At 39.2% G+C, this 19,444-nt stretch overlaps 1 protein-coding gene across 7 annotated transcripts in view; it reads left to right on the top strand.

Moving 5' to 3' along the window:
• The window catches only part of RASGEF1B (RasGEF domain family member 1B), a 642,507-nt gene that overhangs the window by 409,561 nt on the left and 213,502 nt on the right, over positions 1-19,444 (top strand). The window contains exon 4 of one of the 7 annotated variants that reach the window (XM_049630725.1): positions 17,579-17,736. The exons of the other annotated variants lie outside the window; for them this stretch is intronic. The gene's annotated coding sequence lies outside the window, so the exon portion shown is untranslated. The remainder of the gene's footprint in view (positions 1-17,578; positions 17,737-19,444) is intronic. 7 annotated transcript variants of the gene reach the window in all.

Genomic DNA, 19,444 nt, shown 5'->3' with positions numbered 1-19,444 from the left:
TCTTATTTGTTGGGAGATTTTTGATAACCTATTCAATTTCTTCACTGGTTATGGGTCTGTTCAAGCTTTCTATTTCCTCCTGATTGAGTTTTGGAAGAGTGTGGGTGTTTAGAAATTTGTCCATTTCTTCCAGGTTGTCCAATTTGTTGGCATATAATTTTTCATAGTATTCCCTGATAATTGTTTGTATCTCTGAGGGATTGGTTGTAATAATTCCATTTTCATTCATGATTTTATCTATTTGTGTCATCTCCCTTTTCTTTTTGAGAAGCCTGGCTAGAGGTTTGTCAATTTTGTTTATTTTTTCAAAAAACCAACTCTTGGTTTCGTTGATCTGCTCTACCGTTTTTTTAGATTCTATATTGTTTATTTCTGTTCTGATTTTTATTATTACTCTTCTTCTGCTGGGTTTAGGCTGCCTTTGCTGTTCTGCTTCTATTTCCTTTAGGTGTGCTGTTAGATTTTGTATTTGGGATTTTTCTTGTTTCTTGAGATAGGCCTGGATTGCAATGTATTTTCCTCTCAGGACTGCCTTCGCTGATCCCAAAGCGTTTGGATTGTTGTATTTTCATTTTCGTTTGTTTACATATATTTTTAAATTTCTTCTCTAATTGTCTGGTTGACCAACTCATTCTTTAGTAGGGTGTTCTTTAACCTCCATGCTTTTGGAGGTTTTCCAGACTTTTTCCTGTGGTTGATTTCAAGCTTCATAGCATTGTGGTCTGAAAGTATGCATGGTATAATTTCAATTCTTGTATACTTATGAAGGGCTGTTTTGTGACCCAGTATATGATCTATCTTGGAGAATGTTCCATGTGCACTCGAGAAGAAAGTATATTCTGTTGCTTTGGGATGCAGAGTTCTAAATATATCTGTCAAGTCCATCTGATCCAATGTGTCATTCAGGGCCCTTGTTTCTTTATTGACCGTGTGTCTAGATGATCTATCCATTTCTGTAAGTGGGGTGTTAAAGTCCCCTGCAATTACCACATTCTTATCAATAAGGTTGCTTATGTTTATGAGTAATTGTTTTATATATTTGGGGGCTCCGGTATTCGGTGCATAGACATTTATAATTGTTAGCTCTTCCTGATTGATAGACCCTGTAATTATTATATAATGCCCTTCTTCATCTCTTGTTACAGCCTTTAATTTAAAGTCTAGTTTGTCTGATATAAGTATGGCTACTCCAGCTTTCTTTTGGCTTCCAGTAGCATGATAAATAGTTCTCCATCCCCTCACTCTCAATCTAAAGGTGTCCTCAGATCTAAAATGAGTCTCTTGTAGACAGGAAATATATGGGTCTTGTTTTTTTATCCATTCTGATACCCTATGTCTTTTGGTTGGCACATTTAATCCATTTACATTCAGTGTTATTATAGAAAGATACAGGTTTAGAGTCATTGTGATGTCTGTATGTTTTATGCTTGTAGCGATGTCTCTGGTACTTTGTCTCACAGGATCCCCCTTAGGATCTCTTGTAGGGCTGGTTTCGTGGTGACAAATTCCTTCAGTTTTTGTTTGTTTGGGAAGACCTTTATCTCTCCTTCTATTCTAAATGACAGACTTGCTGGATAAAGGATTCTCGGCTGCATATTTTTTTCTGTTTAATACATTGAAGATCTTGTGCCAATCCTTTCTGGCCTGCCAAGTTTCAAAAGAGAGATCAGTCACGAGTCTTATAGGTCTCCCTTTATAAGTTAGGGCACGTTTATCCCTTGCTGCTTTCAGAATTTTCTCTTTATCCTTGTATTTTGCCAGTTTGACTATGATATGTCGTGCAGAAGATCGATTCAAGTTACGTCTGAAGGGAGTTCTCTGTGCCTCTTGGATTTCAATGCCTTTTTCCTTCCCCAGATCAGGGAAGTTCTCAGCTATGATTTCTTCAAGTACACCTTCAGTGCCTTTCCCTCTCTCTTCCTCCTCTGGGATACCAATTATGCGTATATTATTTCTTTTTAATGTGTCACTTAGTTCTCTAATTTTCCCCTCATACTCCTGGATTTTTTTATCTCTCTTTTTCTCAGCTTCCTCTTTTCCATAACTTTATCTTCTAGTTCACCTATTCTCTCCTCTGCCTCTTCAATCCGAGCCGTCGTTGTTTCCATTTTGTTTTTCATTTCGTTTAAAGCGTTTTTCAGCTCCTCCTGACTGTTCCTTAGTCCCTTGATCTCTGTGGCAAGAGATTCTCTGCTGTCCTCTATACTGTTTTCAAGCCCAGCAATTAATTTTATGACTATTATTCTAAATTCACTTTCTGTTATATTATTTAAATCCTTTTTGAGCAGTTCATTAGCTGTTGTTATTTCCTGGAGATTCTTCTGAGGGGAATTCTTCCGTTTGGTCATTTTGGATAGTCCCTGGAGTGGTGTGGACCTGCAGGGCACTTTCCCTGTGCTGTGGTGTATAACTGGAGCTGGTGGGCGGAGTCGCCGTCAGACCTAACATCTGCTCCCCGCCCACCGCTGGGGCCACAGTCAGACTGGTGTGTGCCTTCTCTTCCCCTCTCCTAGGGGCAGGATTCACTGTGGGGTGGTGTGGCCCATCTGGGCTACTTGCACACTGCCAGGCTTGTGGAGCTGGGGATCTGGCGTATTAGCTGGAGTGGGTAGGCAAGGTGCACGGGGGCAGGAGGGGCAGGCTTAGCTCCCTTCTCCTTTGGTGATCCACTTCAGGAGGGGCCCCTCTTCCTTGGGCCTCTCATCTGTGCTTGGCTCCGGAGATTCTGTTCTGCTAGTTTCTGGTGGTTTTCTGGGTTAGTTAGGCAGGTGTAGGTGGAATCTAAGCGATCAGCAGGATGCGTGGTGAGCCCAGCGTCCTCCTAAGCCGCCATCTTCCGGTCCCGCCCTGCTGCCTCAGGCGCCTTCTGGCTCCCCTTAGCCATTTTTTGTTGTTCCTGTGCCTCTAAGCCCACAAAAAATCACGGGCATGGGGAGCGGGTGACTGGATCATCAGACTACAGAACTCCCTGGGGAAGATCAGCCCGTTACTATCTCTTAAGTTTCTGTAATACCAATCATGCAGATAACTCAGTTCACACTCCCTGTGTGTGTGTGTGCACATCTGTGTGTGTGTGTGTGTGTGTGTGTGTGTGTGTGCGTGTGCGTGCGTGCACATGTGCTTGGCACCAGTACTCAATATGTTCTCAGTGTGTCTCGTTTGTTCTCCCAAAGAGTTTGGAGTTAGACACAATCCAGAAGCTATGGACTATTGTCGCAGAGTTTGCCCTGCAATCAAACTGCCCGGGCTCCTAGATCCAGCACAGAAAGCTGTATAACCTCGAGGAATCGACTTATTTTTCTATGCCTAAATTTCCTCATCTGTCAAATTTCAAAATTAACATTAACTACCTGATAGGTTGTTCTAAAGATTTGCTGAGATAATCCCTTAAGTGTTTAGTATAATGCCTGATACATTGTAAGGGCTCAATACCTAACAGGAAAAACAAGAAACAGAGAACAAGCCAACAAAAAACCTTTGGGAGTCAGACAGATGTGCGATCTGACACAACCCCCCTCCATCACCATTCCCGCCTCCTCCATTTTACTGGGTATCTTTAGACAAGCTACTTAGAATCTCTGCATCTTGTTCTTCTCATCTATGTAATGCCTGCCTCACACATTTGTTGATCTCACCATTTGTCACCAGTATCAATTAAGTTATTATCTGTAAAGTACTGAAAATTATGCTTGACTCATTGTAGTTTCACAATGAATGCTTTATCTCCTCCTTGCCCTTTCACAAATCTGTGTTCCACACAGCCCACCTTTGTACGTGGCACATACTAACAATTAATGGATGTTTATTGCAGCCCTGTACTATCTCTCTCACCACCTCTCACTTACCTTGTTACTCTACAAAGTTACTCTACAAAGAAGAGCAGAGACCAAGTGCAGAGACCGGCAATCTTACTGGTTGGGACTCCAGATACTTAGGCCTGTTGGCTGTTCCTCTGCTGTGGCCAAGACTGAACCTGATGGACTTCTCTGATGACCAGTTTATCAGGAAAGACACTGGATAGGGACATTTTATGATATCTTGTCACAATTCGGAGATTTATGGGCCCAATACATTGTTTTAAAGACATGCTATATTTTCAGAAGGTTGTGGCTTGATATCTCTCTTTCCTGAGAGCTCCAACCTCAGCCTCTTCCTTTTTTGCAATTCTCACATTGTCAGTTCATGAGACAAAGTGGACTGCTTTGTTGAACTCTACCACAGAGACTGGCATGCGTGGGGAAGACTTCTAAGACATATTTGGGGGTTTATACTGACATACCTCTCATGTTAAATAAATTTCATTTGTCTTGAAAAAAAAAGGGGCACAGCACAGGGAATACAGACACTTGTGGTAAGCATAGTATAATGTATAGACTTGTTGAGTCGCCGTTGTACATTTAAAAGTAATATAACATCATATGTCCTCAGTAAGAAAAAAAAAAGGAAGAGAAAAAAGGACAGCACTCTTTTAAGAGCCATTTTGGAGTGAGATAATGTTTATTTTCAAAATCGTTGGGATGAGGCAATGAAGGAGTGAGTGCAAAATAAATCACTAAAACATTTATGAATATATATAAAAAATCCTGCCTAGATGTTAATGTTCTAGCATATAAGGATGCAGAGCTCATTGCACTAAACCCTGGCCCCCTGTCTTTTTTTTTCTCTCAACTTCTTATAACCTGGAACATGTTCCTTTCCCTTTATCTTTTTAACATTGTTTAAAAAATTAATCTAGCATTTTAGGAGAGATTCCCTTCAAAATGTGAGAATTTAGAAGGAGTGGTTAAAATTCTGACTCTTTAAGACTGAAGATGTATTTTCAAAATTATGGGCTAATAAAGTGGAGGGTGTGTTCTGCAATGATGGGTTTCCCACGAGGCGGCAGATGGCAAGTGGCCAAGAACAGGAAAGGAAGGAGCGCCATGACTGGAACATTCGCTTTGAGCACATTTGTTGGAATGTGTTGCTCCTCAGGTGTCTGCCTTATCCACTGCTCAGAACAGAACATTCCTTTACTGCATTTCAAGCACCTAGGGTAGCTCCGGACACAGTACTGTTTGCAACTCTTAGAAAAAGAGATTGTAAAATCTCATTAAATATTTACCCTCTTGATAAAGCTCTGTCAAAAGAATGAATTTGGACTTGTTTTGGTGCCTTTTCCTTGGCACCCTTTTTAACATACCTTTTTGTTACTATGTGACAATGTGTCTTGGGTAAAATGTGATTTTTGAAGAGCCTCACCCCCTCTTGGGGAGACACAGTAACACGTAAACAAAACATGTGTTGACATTCACCAGATTAGATCAGTTTTTCCCAAATTTAAGTTATTCAGAGACTGTTCATGATTTTCCTTTTGCCTTATCTATATATCACCTCTCGTATTACTCCATAGTGTTTTTCTTTAAATAATATCTAATAAATTATTGGTGTTATGTTCTGGTTTCCTAACATATATAAAAAGAAACCCATGACAAGTAAAATTAAAATTTTAAATGTGTGTATTTCTTAAAATCATCCTTTATGACACTAGTGATAAGCACACTAATGTTTGGGAAACATTGAACTGGGTTGTCCCACTGTTGAAGTTGAAATCAGGCCAAGGCTACGTTCCTAATATGGGATTGGGAATGTAGGAGTTAATTTGCATAGCCAAGGTTGGTAGAAATACCTGTAGGTATGCCCAGGTATTTAAGGCCTTCTTCCCTTTCTGTCTGCTCTATTCAGCCTGCTCTATAATTCTAATTCTGTGTGTCTGAATGTTAGGCCTCCTCCTTCTCTTTTGTGTTCTTGACCTCCATTCTTAATTACTACCTCTGCTTCACCAGTGATTGTGATCTATGGGTTGCCAACCTCATATGAATGAAAACCTGGTGCTCACACATAGATGTCTCTTTGCCCTGGTTTCCTTTTGGCCTTTTCGACTGTGGGCTTCCCCCCAATTTCTATTATTATGAAATTAGCAACAACAAATTAGTACAGAACAGCAAATTAAGGTCTACACTGCTTAGGAAAGAATGATCTGGAAGGATTTTGTGTGATTAGGAATGGGGCTGTTGTCAATTAAAAAATAAAATCTTGTGAGAAACTTAAACAGTATGTCTGCCTGTGTCTCTCATGATCATTTTATATCTTAACTATGAAAAATGTGGACCACCCTCACTGGTTCTCTCATTATCTCCTGAGCCAAAGTAGTTTTCATTGCTTCAAGAGTAATGGTTTCCAAATATTGTTAAACATTTCGCTATCCTTCACATGCATCCCCAGAGACAGTTTCAGGACGGGAGAAATGGAAATTGAAAGACAGTGAGGAAATTTACTAGTCTAAAACTCAGCCTTCTGCTTCTGGTTTAGGACTCTATTCACTAATCTTTATTTCCTCACCTCTTTTCTCGAGCTGAAAATAACATGTATAAGTTGTCATCAGATAAAAAATACCTAAGACTCTTCCTTTAACAACATATTCTCTAAATAAGATGTGGATGTTTTTTTTAAGGGACAAAATCTGTATGTAGCCCTGCTAAGTTAATAAGTAATAAGTACTTGGTTTACTAAATTCACAAGAATTCCTTTAAGATAATACCAATGGATGCTGTACTTCTGATAAACGGGATAGAATTGGGGGGCTGTGAGGTTCTACTGTAACATTAATAGTTTTCACCTGTGGTCTTATACTGATGCAATTCAAATCACCTTTTGGGCAAGGAAGGGTCATGCCATCTGTTGAAGCATTAAATAGAGGAACATGCAGAGATGCCCTATACTTTTCAATTCTCCTTTCTCTAAAATGTCTGAGTTTTTACCTGGGTTTTGGAAATATGGAATTCCTGAGTCATACGAACCACCTAAGCAAATTTAAAACCAAAGTGGCCCGTTGAAATGGGACTGTTGCCAAGGGCGGAGGTAGAAAACATGTTCGTGTGTCTTTGAGGCTAGGACAGGATGTTATGCATGGTGTGTGGGCAGCTGTTAGGTTGGGAGTCCTCTGAGAGATAGCTGAGTGTGCTGTGCCTGCGAAACTGACTCCTTTCCTCTGTCACAACCACATCGTTGTATGCGTGTGATGGGTGCAGCCCTTTACAGTGATATCTGCGATAATGTTTGTTCTTGCTTTTGTTGGATGTGTGGAACTAGTTCCTTCTCATCACCTGTGAATGTCTTCAAACCTAACACAGGCTCAAAAGCATGGTTAAGGAGAAGCAGAAATGGAAAGCTCTCACCTCGTGTTTTTTTTTTTTTTTAATAATTTATTTATTTTTTTAAGTTATATCCAAGTAAGTTAGCATATAGTACAACACTGATTTCAGGAGTAGATTCCTTAGTGCCCCTTACCCATTTAGCCCATCCCCCCTCCCTCAACCCCTCCATAAACCCTCTGTTTGTTCTCTATTTTTAAGAGTCTTTTATGTTTTGTCCCCCTCCCTGTTTTTATATTATTTTTGCTTCCCTTCCCTTATATTCATCTGTTTGGTATCTCAAAGTCCTCATATGAGTGAAGTCATGTGATATTTGTCTTTTTCTGACTGACTAATTTCACTTAGCATAATACCCTCTAGATCCTTCCATGTAGTTGCAAATGGCAAGATTTCATTCTTTTTGATTGCCAAGTAATAATCCATTGTATATGGATACCACATCTTCTTTATCCATTCATCACCTGCTGTTTTTTAATGACGGTTTTCAAACTGTTAACAATACCGAAAATGTTTGCTAAGATAACAGAGCCAAAAAGGGTACAGTAGACTAAGAATATCAGAATAACAGAGGCTTGGGCTTGACAGACGAGACTCACTTGAAAATGAACAAAGAGTGTACTTGCAAGAAAAGGGAGGCCAAATTTTTCTCTTTAATAGTCTGCATTTCTGTCTTAGCTCTATATTTCTTCCAAAATCCCCACACATGTACCTTGTGTCTCCACAGTTTCTAAGGCAAAGATGAGGCCCTTTAAGATTAAAATAACCTGTTTATTCATAATTCAGTTCTTAATTCTGCTAAAGTAAATAAACTAATAAATAATTGCAGAATTCCTTAATCCTAAAGCTCTATTTTGGCCCATTTAATTTCTTCACTTGACTTTGATAACATAAACACTGATAATTCATATATGGAAAGACAAGCACCTTGATTGGTGTTTTTTCTGAGTGGCAACTCAGAAGCAGCCCCATCTACAGAATTTCTGTCGCTGCCTTTCAGAGTCTGCCCTGATGTATCCATGAACTGGATCCTTAAATCTATTGGTGGAAATTCACGTTGCATCACCCCACAGACCAAAACCATCAGTGGTTTAAGTAACGTAATCCATCACAGTGGAAAGGGCACTGAAAACCTGGTTTCAAATCCTGGTTTTGTCACGAACGAGTTTGGTGACTTTAAGCAAGTAACTTCTTTGGCCATCACTTTTGATGAAATAAAATTGTTGAATCAGATCTGGGCTTGTCTCAAGTGCAAATTCAGATCCATTGGGAGTGGCATGCCGGATAATGTTGAGAAGGATTAAAAGACTACATCCACTCTCAGAGGGAATGCGCATCCTCTTTGATTCAGGTTTAGGCTTATCCTGATAGATTAGCTCTGTCTGTCCCGGACAGGTAATGGCAAGAATGCCTTGTATGTGCCAGCCTTAGCTAGAGTTGCACTCTATGGTGCATTTCATCTTTATTTGTGAGAGGTATAATCCATTTCAGAAGCAGCATGACTATTTTATAATTTTCAGAACCGGAAGTAGAAAATTCTCTCAAACAAGACAGGCTTTTAGAGACTCAATTCAAGAGTTGGAACTCCTTGGCTGAACCTCTCATACTTTCTTTCTGACAATTAATAAGCAGGTGGAACGAATGGCCAGATGATGCACCCTGTCTGGGGAATCAATGGAAGCATCTAGAAATTCCTTCTTCATTCAGGCTCATTAGGTGGGACTTGGAAGGTTTACTTTGCTTACTGTCAATCAATTTATTTTTATTTTATTATTATTTTTTTAATTTTTAAAAATGTTTATTTTGAGAGAGACAGAGACAGACAGAAAGAGACAAGGAGAGAGGGAGAGAGAGAGAGAAAGAGAGACAGAGAGAGAGAGAGAATGAATGAATCCCAAGCAGGCTCCGCACTGTCAGTGCAGAGCCCAGTGCAGGGCTTGATCTCACAAACTGTGAGATCATGACCTGAGCTGAAATAAAGAGTCTGACGCTTAACTGACTGAACCACCCAGGAGCCCCCAGTTGATCAATTTATAATACATTAGTATGAAGTGCATAGACCTAGTTATAATCTAGAGACTTTATATAATTTTCATTCGCTAGGATCCGCTCTGAGAGGTCTTCAAATCAAGCAAAAATCATAAAATTATTTAAGCCTACATAATCTTAAGGAGAAAGTCTGCCATGTAAGTGTAATATTGACTTCTACACTTACAAAGTTATGATAAATGCCCTGAACAGCTTAAGATACACAAGTCTGTCTTTTGTGGGTTTGTGTGTTTAGTACAGGTTTTCCTACTTCCTAAAAATGTGAGGGAAATTTGCGCCACTGTTTATTTATCCATTAGAATAATTTGCCTGACTTGAAGCTGAGGTTTTGGAATCACTATTCATTACCATCTGGAGTGTACTGTGTCTTTGAGTAAGACTTAGAGTTTGGGAGTTCCAGTCTTTTTTTTTTTTTTTTTTTTTTTACTTGATATATTCCTAAATTTAGGAAAATTGTTAAACCCCTGTTTTTCTGCTTCCCTCCCCAAATGATTCAATACTTGCTTTTGTCCCTTGACTGTGCCTCAAGGACATTTGAAGAATCAAAGAAGAAGCTCCAGGAGATGGATCCATCAAGGCCCTCTAGTGAAAGTCACTCCTGTCATTGTCTGCTAGGTCCCAGTTACTTATCCTGGGCCTTTCTTTATGTTAAATATCCCTGCATATTCTTTTGAGGACAAAGATGCCATTTATCTGAGAGTTATAGCACCCAGAAACTGCAGAGGCTCAGAAGAAATCATTTTGACTGTGAAATATTAATACAATTGTTACCTTAATTCACAAAACAGGTTCACCTACTTTATAACTTCTTAAATGTCTGGGAGAACTTCTGCAGCCAAGGCTGCTATCAGGGCATAAGAGTGTGTTGGCATGTGCCCTAAACAGGTTTTATAAAACCACTGTAGACTCTTATAGTTTCTTCATCTGTGGTCGCTTGTTCTGCTAAAGGCAAAAAGGAACAGGAGTAACATGTCATGACTTCATTGTCCTTAAAAATTTATTAACTTCAAGAGGACAGATGCATATATTTTCAGGGAATACGATTTTATTTCAACCAGTCCTCTCTTAGACTATAATTTGAACAAGCTTTATTCATAGTATTAGAACTGATTGACTATTTTCCTGCCAATATCCATCCTTTCTCCTTTCCAACCAATGTCCTCATTCTTTATTCCATATGACCAGTGGTGCATGAGTCAAGGTTTAACAAAATCATGATCTCTAAAGGAAAAAACAGGAGTCGTGATTTATATCATTTGCTAATTTTTTGGTGCAAATACTCCCATCATGGCCATTTTCAAGTTGCCAACGTGTCATCACTGAACTCAGATTTGGGAAGAGATGCACAGTAACACATTCTATAATATGACCACCACCCAAAACTGTAGGTATAAATGCACTGAAGAGCATAGATAATAGTATCAGGTAGTAAAATATTGAGAAAGTGGTGAGTTTTGAGTATATATGACTCTTGTTTTAAACATAATTTGTTAGTACCTATACTTTAATTTTTTAAATAACAACCAGTGTTTAACAACTGGCCCACAAAATTCCTAAAAATTTAATAGTCAGTTCATGTGAGCTCGTATGGACTGGTCCCAGCACCCCATTACAAAGGAGATATTTAGAAACTAAAGTTTATTAATTTCCTGGAATGCTCGAAAAACCGGGCAAGGAAATGTAAAGTGATTGTAAACTCCCATCCTAAGCAAAGTAAATTAAAGAGCAGGGATATGTCCATTTAACATGCTTTATTTGGTGCCAGTACACAACCCTGGCATTTGTGCACTTAATGCACAGATTATATCAAAAGCAAAGAGTGGGGAGACGAGGCTTGCCAGATGGGCCTCTCCTAAAAACATCAAAAAGCCTCTTCAGAATTTTGAAAGGAATATAAACACAACTGAACACGAACCAAGAAGAACTTGGAGAGATACATTTTTACAAAGTTAGTTTAATCTAGACAGTATAAACATATAGAGATAGTATTAAATCTGTCTGGAAAGGCAGTACTGCAGATAACATTGTTTATTGTGTATGAAATGAAGGAAGTAAAGAAGACAGGCCAAAAGGAAACAGATCCTTACAGTTTGATGTATGTAGGTAGATTAAGAAAGTACATTTTGTATTTACTTTGGCTGTAAGTGAATGGATCTGAGACCACCACGAGTCAGTCTTCAAAGCTCGGCTGCTTTGTTAGAATAGCTTAAAGTGCCAGAGGGGAATATGGATTCTTCTGTGTCTAGAAATAGTGGGCAAAGATTTGTTTCACAAATCTTTCTTCTTCTCCTCCAGAAACTGCTTCCAAACAACACATTCCCTCACCGCCCACTTCCTATTGATTCTCCCTTTTCTACTGTTGCCAAGCACTTACCTGGAGGTCTCCTTATCCATTTCTTGCCTAGTCTCCCTCACTGTCTCCTCCCAGCATTTGCTGTTCTTGGAATTACAGCTTGAGTCACAGTTCCGGGAAGGCTATCTTGACCCCCACGTTCTAGCTGGAAGACACGATGAGTTGAAATGACTTGCTTACTGGTATTTCTCTCCCAATAGACTTAAAACTGCTTGAGGTTAGAAGTGTATCTTATTCTATTGTATCCTATGTGCCTAGATCAAATCCTGATTTTGTAGTAAGTGCTCAAAAAACACTTTTTCTGGGGCGCCTGGGTGGCGCAGTCGGTTAAGCGTCCGACTTCAGCCAGGTCACGATCTCGCGGTCCGTGAGTTCGAGCCCCGCGTCAGGCTCTGGGCTGATGGCTCGGAGCCTGGAGCCTGTTTCCGATTCTGTGTCTCCCTCTCTCTCTGCCCCTCCCCCGTTCATGCTCTGTCTCTCTCTGTCCCAAAAATAAAAAAAAAAAATAAAAAAAACAAACAAACAAACAAAAAAAAAAAACACTTTTTCTGAATGAGTAAAATAAATGAATCAAAGTCCACAGAGGAGACAGAATCCAAAGGAAGCTAGAAGGCTTTCCATTGCTTAGTATACATAGTAACATCTATATTACTAGGTGATAATATTGCCTTACCACTCTCACTGAATAAAGGAACAGAACAAAGTCAATTAAGAATTTTCCTTTAATGATCATGCCTGCTATTGCCTTCTTCATGCCAGTCCCTGTTATTCTCCCATTAGTTACATTAATATCCTTGCCCCCCTTTGCCCTAATTGCCTTCCTGGGCTACTTGCTTACCGTACCAAATACAACAGATGGTCTGTAATTACCTGGGATGAAATGAAGGAGGAGGACAGCCATTTCCAATGTTAGGGACTCACCACCCCTGAGCACCTGTGTTACTTCTCTCCTCCCTTTACCTATACCTGAATAATTAAATGCACGCTCCTTTGTATTACTCTTTAGCACTCTGGCAACAGAGTGCTATCTTTATAGTCACAGAGATGAAGCAAAGTGGAGTAAGGAAAAATTACAGGTTGGACAGGTGTCTGGTGATAGCCTAAATTATTATCTTCACAGGAAGCAAAAAGTTGATGGAGGCCTTTTACACACCTCTAAAGACATGAAATTCAGGTTCTAAATTAGAGGTAGAATTACATTATGTAGTTTGATATTTTGTTCTCAGGCATATGAGAGATGTCTGGAGATAGAATAGCTTTAGAACCTATAGATCGGGACTGTTTAAGTGGGAAGATATGTCACATGCACGATTTTTAATAGGCAGAAATACCTTGCACTTTGATTTTTCAGAGATTTTCTCCCTTCAGTCCACTAGACTAAGCATAGATTTTATTCACTGCTCTCAAAGCCATTTAGGCACAACTGGTGACAGTCCACCAGCAGCGCGAAGAACTTTTACTTCCTTTGTGACCGCAGCATATGGAACGTCCCATTAGCATGGATGACATGATCAGTCTTTACCTATACTTTTTCCACTTGTTAAATCAGAATCAGAATATCTGGGAGTGGGACCCAGGAATCTGCATATTTAGCAGGTTCCCAGATTTTATTGATAGACTTGCAGACTAATGTCTACCTATTTAGACCATTAAAAAAATAAATAAAATGCAACAAATACCCTGTCATTTCTCTGTAAGCACAGTGGAAACAGCATTTTTCATCGCTGCCGTGAGTTGATAAAGGGATGTGTTGGAGAGCCATGTTGGATGTGTGTGGCAGAACCTGAGCTATGGTGGGTGGAAATTTGGAGCAAGCTGTAAAAACTGGTAGCCTTATAAATGGATAGCAGAATGGCCTATCATTGAACATTGTACATTGTGTATGAACTTGTCTGTTGTAGAACAGGCAATAATATAATAATACAGGTGGGATTGAACAAGTAAGTTTCCTGGGTCCCAGATAACAAGTACATTTCTTTGCATGGTGTCTAGATATTAGGTGAGATACGGACTAAGAATTGTTTAGGCCTATTTATTTATTCATCCATTCATTTGGCAGATAATTTGGGGGAACTCACTTTGTCTCAGGCACTATGCTATATTCTAGGAATATAGATGTGAGAAAAACTGATGAATTTCCTATCCTCTTGGGGCTTATAGCAATGTGGGAAGGAAGATATTAAATAAATATTCCTGGAGTCACAGAAGTAAGTAGACAGGTACATTTTGTGGTAAGCGCTGTGAAAACAAACTACAAGGTGCCAAGAGAGAATGACAAGAGGATCTAATACAAACCAGGATAAAACATTTAAATTTCTAGTGCAACTGATAACTCAGCAGAAAAACCTACTGCTATTCATTATTATATATGGAATAAATATCATCAAAATAACAGCAACCATTAGTGAGTACCAACTATCTGTTTTGGCACCATGGTAGATTTTTCCAAATGTTTTCTTGCTAACCTTCCCGATGGCCTGATAAGGTATGTCTTATTTCACACATAGGAAAGCAAGTCTTTCAGAGCTCTTAAATGCCTGAACTGGGATTCAAATTCTGGTCTATCCGATCCCAATGCCTATATTCTACTCACTGCAACACATTAGACAGATTCCATAGAGCAAACTCTTCATAGGTGTATCTGAAGTCATCCAGCCTACTATTCAACACCTCATTTTATAGACTCAAATGCAGGAGCCAGGCACCTATAAAAACTCAAGTGGAAACTTGCTGATAGTAGAGCTGAGTCTACAACCCAGGTTTTGAACCTTAGTCTAAAACTCTTTTCACTCTACCACGTTCCCACTGCATATCACAATTATGTGTGCCCTAGTAGGAATTTAGGATTTGATTGAATCTCCGTGCTAGGCTGTAGAAATAATTCCCACTTTTCAAAAATCATGTTATATGGTTCTTATTTATAATTATTTCCATAGTTCCCTTCTGAATATTCAAAAAAACCATCCTATGATCATTAGTAGTAATGTGATGTTCTTTAAGTGCAAATGATGTGCTGTTGCACACTCTTTGTACGGAATGTTCTTCTCGGTTGTATTTTCAGTAATAGGAATGGATTTGTTTTTTCTACCTTTTGCCCTGGTTACATTAATCCCAAGAGCACCAATGGCAAGGGGTCTGAGATCCATAGACCTGCAGCCTAAACATGGTATATCTTCTTAGAGCATTAATTTAGCCAGTGGCAAGTATTTTTTTAACCCTTTTCTTTGACATTACAGCAAACATGAATATACTAAGGAATAGAATGCAATATTAGAATACATTTTTTAGGTAAATAGAAGACTTCAGAGAAATTATATGGATATAGCCAGACATTTCAGACTAATATTTTCAAAAGCATACTGTGTCCCCTCAGTGTATCCCCTGTCCATCCTGCAGCCCACATTCATATCCCTGTGCCCATACACATCCACTCTTTTCTGCCATTAGGGATAATTTGGTGAAAACAAAATGGAGCAAATGTGCCTTAAATTCATCATGTACTCAGACCTTTATCTATTTATGAAGGCATGATGGGGAGGAAAATTTTGTGCTTTGGAATCAATAAGGCTTGAGTTTGAATCTTGAAATCATAACTCCCTAGCTATGTGACTTCTATACTCTGAGTCTCAGGTTGTCTAGCTGGGTATTAGAGATGTATTGTGTACACCATAATCCTATTTTTATAATTAAAAGAGATTAATTAATAGGCCAGTATCTAGGGTATAGATGGCATTGAAGAAATGACAGTTGATCATGATCACATATTTGTCAGCTGGCAGGCGGAGGGTAGAGGCATGGAGTGTGGCCAGGAAAATGAGGAAGATATTGATCCAAAAGAATTTCCACCACATCTTGGCTTCTAGAGTATTGAAACAAGATGTAAGAACAAAATACACACACACACACACACACACACACACACACACACACACATACATGTGGGTATACATGCACATACACTCACATACCTACACTTGTGGAAAGAGGGGACAAGCAAATAGTAGGTGGGAAAAATCAGAGCATAGGAGAAAGACTTGAGAAGCTTGGAACTTTATGAAATATCAGGAGAATGAATTGAACTGTCACAAGGAAACCAACAGTAGCCTTTCCATCTTGTTTCCTCTCAAACACTAATTTATGAAAAGTTAAGGAAACAATCGGGATATGCTTTTTTTCCCTCTCACAGACATTTTATTTTAAATCTAGTCTTTATTTGCTTCACGTCTATTGCAAGACTGATATTCATGATGTCAGGGTTAGAAATTACATTGTACCAGAACTTGTGTGACTCAGATCTTGCCTTAAATTTGAACTTTTTGATTTTCCGGTTTATTTTCCTACTTCCTGTTTCCAAGGACAAGAGCTTTAAAAAGATCAGAAAATAATTATCATACAACATTAGGCCGGAAAAAATGTTTTTATAAGTCAAGTGCAAATTCATCAGAATGATACAGCTTAAAATATCTCTGGTAGGCTATATATAAGTTTATAGGCAAAAAACCCAAAAACCAAAAACCAAAACAACAACAACAACAACAACAACAACAACAACAACAACAAAACCCTTGTATTCAATTCATCCAAGCTATGAAAACTCTACTGTTGGTTGACAAAATCAGCCAACAAATTCCTATAGTCCTCATACATTATGTTTGTAAGTGCCCTCCCCCCGACACCCATTGTGCATGGAAGCCTAAACAACAGTTCTATATAGATCCATCTTCGGTCTGGGACGAACGTGAAGGGAAGAAGTAAAGAGAAGGCAATTGCTCTGAAGATCAAAGTGTTAGGCTTGTCCGCTGGCCTGGGGGAAGTAGATAGACAGAATTCCATACCCTCCTCCGGAGATGATATTCTACCTACTTCTGTTCTATCTCAGCTGCCACCTGCATCTCACTACACTGACTCTCACCACCCTCTTTGGGAATGAGAAGATAAGGGTCCTCATATCACATTCTCTAGGTATAGAGAAGACGACTTCCTGGTCTTTATCTTCAAACCGGCAGCATCTCCAGGTTGTTTCTTGCTTAAGCACATAAGGAGGCTTAACATTTTCTTACTTTTTTAAAAGTTTGAATGTTACCTCTAACAGTAAGAGGATCTAAGAGCAATAAGAATCTCCCCGAACCACATTCCCCCATAGCTCTGTCATACCTCCTGCTCAGATATACTTCTCAGAGCCTCTCTTCCTTATACCTTTTGAGGATATTCAGATAGACCTATCCCATTGAAGAATCAGAAATAGGAGGAAGTGACAAAGCTCTTAGAAATGGTTACATTTTTCCTCTCTGCCAAATATCTCTGAACATTGCATCACACCAAGATCTACTGTGGTCAATTCTTGCTTAGCTGGAAAGGTGTTATTGGCTGGCTAGCTGGCTTTGGAGAGAAGATCCACTGCTCATCTTAATAGTGTATGACTAAAGCATAAAGAAAGGGAAATGCTGACAGTTTTGATCAGAGACAAAGATGGTCTATACCAGATGCACACACTTGTCAGGCCCAATGACTCATTACTTGCTTCAAAGAGACGTCATGAGGCACAGGGGCCTTGAGACTCGTTCTGCCTTGTGGCACCTGGATAAGGTGAAAGGAGTGGGTATTGAAGGGATCCTGACAAGTACCTTCTGAGCATCAGCTTCCAAAGAAACCCCTGGGTATTTTATTTTCACAGCTTAAAGAGTTTGGGCAAATTTCCTCGACCACTGAATTGACTGTCATTTTATAGACACAACCATAATTAGGAGTGTTTGTTTTCATAATACGTACTTTGAGATGACAACCGTCAGGACAGAGGGTCAATACTGTGACTTCACTGAAGTCAAGAGCACTTGGCATTTGTGGTGAATTGTTGTTGCCTCTCTCCATTTCAGCAGGAGAAGCAAGTTTAGAATTTGAGGCTGAGTGTAGGTTTTCTTAAGACTTTTCCTAGCCATGGGCAGTTACCTACAGAATGTGATACGTGGAGCATTTCTTCATTCCACAGATATTTACTGAGTCAGGCACTATACTAGATGCTGGGAGAAAACAGAAGAAGCAAGTCCCTGGCCTCACAGAGTCTATAGACCAACATGAGAGTGGCCCATCAAGTATTTCCACAGGGAGTTGGAACCCCAGACCTCTCACGGGCCCCTACCAGCCTCAGTAAGTACTGTGGTTTCTCAGCTCTCCATCAAGAGTCAGCAAAGTCTGGCCTGCTCACCTGCCTACCACATCATCTCCTGAGGAACTTGTTTGCAATGCATATTTATGGGACCTACCCCAGTCCTTCAGCTAAAAATCTTTGGCCTTTTTAACAAATGTCCTCAAATATTTCTTATGCCATTAAATTCTCCCTGCACATTTTAACTATGATGAGCCTTTATAGTGTTTCTGAAAGAGGGAACACATGAGCAAGGATGTTGGTCCTTGGTGGAGTGAGCACTGGATTTGTGGCTTTCAGACAGGACATCAAATGTTGGTTTCTCCAGTTGCATCTTTGCTTTTGAGTCTAAGTTTGCTTATCCCTAGACCATTGAAGGATTGTACATGATAGTGCCAAGTTGTGGTCTATGATAGCTTCTTTGACTTTGTTATCTAATTAGTAATAAGTTACTCATAAACAATGTTAGAACATAAGCCACGGACACGAAGAAGATATTTGTAATACTTATATACAAGGCACTATATACTATTCATATTAAGGAATTATTTATTTGTACATAAAGAATTCTACAAATCAGTAGACAAAAGACATTCATATAGAAAAATGGGCAAAGGGTGTGAACACACAATTCACAGAGAAGAAAACTGAATCAGAAAAACCTCAATCAGTTACGAGGAAATATGAACTAAAACTATCATGAGGCACTGTAATCTAACATTAGCAAAAATTAAGGTCTGACAATATCAAGAATTGTCACCATGTGGGTGAAATGGTACTTGACTGCATTTGGTCTTGGGAATATAATTTGATATGCCCACTTTCATATGCCCACTTTCATATGCCCACTTTCAACAGGTAGTGTTGAGGCCATGTAGTAAAATTCAAGATATAATACCTAGGTCTCAACATTCCACTTCTGGGTACATACGCAACAGAAAAATCCACATCTTGTAGGTGTGCACAGAGTTATGCGATAGGATGAGTATTGAAACCTCTCTTGTAAGAGTAAAAAAAAAGAAACAATCTATACATCCATTTAAAAAGGAATGGGTAGGGGTGCCTGGGTGGCTCAGTCGGTTAAGCGTCCGACTTCGGCTCAGGTCACGATCTCACGGTCCGTGAGTTCGAGCCCCGCGTGGGGCTCTGGGCTGATGGCTCAGAGCCTGGAGCCTGCTTCTGATTCTGTGTCTCCCTCTCTCTCTGCCCCTCCCCCGTTCATGCTCTGTCTCTCTCTGTCTCAAAAATAAATAAACGTTAAAAAAAAAATTAAAAAAAAAAAAGGAATGGGTAAGTAAAATGAACAGTTAGAAGTGATCATCTAAAGTAACTGATTGAATCTCCAGAATTTTATGTTGAGTGAAAACAGAGAACCAAATACTCAGTATGAATCATTTATATAAACAAAATATATTTCCACTGGTAATTAACACAAAAAACAAAAATAATATTCTAGGTTCTCTAATGCACATTTATGTTTGTAAAAGTTTTTTAATGAAATAAAAGAAAATTTGTTGCATGAGAATAATAGGAAAGGGATAGATAGGTGGCATAAAAAGATGTTTGACTATCTGTCATTTAACTCCATAAAAGCAAAATATTAAAACCTGGAAGAGAGACAACCAAACATTGACAGTTGCTAAATCTGGATCATAGGGCTGTGAGCATTCGTTATTATGTTATTCTTTATAGTTTTCTACAACACTAATG

The sequence above is a fragment of the Panthera uncia genome, chromosome B1 (assembly GCF_023721935.1).
Source record: "Panthera uncia isolate 11264 chromosome B1, Puncia_PCG_1.0, whole genome shotgun sequence".
Lineage (NCBI taxonomy): Eukaryota > Metazoa > Chordata > Mammalia > Carnivora > Felidae > Panthera > Panthera uncia.
Note: the sequence above shows the minus strand (reverse complement) of the source record. Positions and strands in the feature narration are given on the sequence as shown.